The sequence below is a fragment of the Phalaenopsis equestris genome, unplaced genomic scaffold, assembly GCF_001263595.1.
Source record: "Phalaenopsis equestris unplaced genomic scaffold, ASM126359v1 Scaffold001208, whole genome shotgun sequence".
Taxonomy (NCBI): domain Eukaryota; kingdom Viridiplantae; phylum Streptophyta; class Magnoliopsida; order Asparagales; family Orchidaceae; genus Phalaenopsis; species Phalaenopsis equestris.
The window spans coordinates 223,453-225,167 of record NW_018165647.1 but is presented as its reverse complement, the minus strand read 5'-3'; positions in this window follow the sequence as shown (position 1 = coordinate 225,167).

The window sequence follows — 1,715 nt, the reverse complement described above, 5'->3', positions numbered from 1 at the left end:
AATTGTTCATAAATCATCTCAAACCATTTGAAACTATCCAAATTGCCCAAGACCACCCAAAAATTCTAAAATTACCAAAATACCCTCAAATTTGTAAAAAATTACAAAAATACCCTTGGCACCCCAAACTTTCCCAAAACCTCCAAAATCCCTTCAAATGTCTCTAAAACCAATATAAACCCTCATATTGAATTCAAGTTGGTCAATTTGACTATTTTGACCAAAACCCCAAAATTGCCTTTAAGGGCCCAATTTCCCCAAATTCACCTTAAATGTCCATCAATTTGGTCATAATTTCCCTCAATCTCAGTCTTAAACTTAAATTCACCTTTCAAATGACCAATCTAAAACAAATCCAAGCCTAATTGACCCATGCTTTGAGCTCAATTTTGATCTAAGTCAAACCCCCAATTTTAGTCATATGACTTAATCCCACCAAATTGAACCCCATAACCTACTCAATTTGCCACAATTTGAGTCCTAAATCTTTCATAACACTCCTACACACCAAACTTGACCTTAAATTGTCCTTCGTGAAGCCTCAATTTCACTTAGTTTTAACCCAAGTCGAAAAATCCCCAAATTTGCCCCAAATTGGCTATGTCTCCAAATTCCACCAAATTGAATGCCTTAATCCCAAAATTGACACCCAATTTATGTTGAAAACTCTTTATGACATTCATATAGACCATTTTCAAAAATAAATGTGGACCTCACCCAACCTTAGCCCAATCTAGACCCAAGTCTTGCCCAACATGCCTAAATTGAGAAAGATCACAAAATATTTCAAATTGAGCTTCGAATTGAACTCAGAATCACTTCAATACTTCACCAAAAATCGTCATAACAATAATCTACAAAATGTTGATTAATCAATTGGGCTCAAAGTCATGGATAGCCTAACCTAAACCAAACTTTTAGCAATTTGGACCCAAATTGGACCCATGCACAAAAAATAAATTAGCCATCTCAAAGCCACCAAATTGATGACTCCATACCCACTAAGTACACTTTTATGACCAGGCTAAACCCCCTTGGACCAGTCATGGTGAGCTATGGACCATTGGATTCCTAAACTAAGGGATTTATGCCCATTTATGGGCCTTAACCCAAAATCTTCCCCATCATCACTTGCCATTGAGGGTTGATTATAATTAACCCTCCCACTGGCTCACCTGACCTTCTGGCCACCTCCCTTGGCCCTATCAGCTAGCCTAGTGGCTAAAAAAAACCAAAATTGAGAGCCCCAAGCCAAAAATTCAAACCCAAACTCACACATATGAGCTAGCCAATTTCAATTGGTTTTAGCATTTCAAAACCCTCCAGCTAAGCACCATTTTGCACCCCTCAATTGGCCATGATAGCCACCCTTGACCATTTTTATTTAAACCTCACCTCCATGACCAAGAAAGAAGAGCTGAAATTTGCTTAAGAAAACTCTGCCAATTTGCTCTCAGAGACTCTCTATGACCTCCTCAGTTCAAGCCCACCATTTTCTCCCACTGATCCCCACTGTGGAAGCTCAATTTTGAGCTCAAATTTTTGCCAAATCTAGGATAGATCTCTCCACACCTACACAGTGAACCAAACTTCAATTAACTATGCGCAAACCATCCTCACAGTGAAAGAAGTTGATTCCCCACAAAAGCCCCCTCTGAAATAGCCTCTAACCTAGCTCTAGAGCAACACCTGAAATTTAGCTTGATCAAATTCAT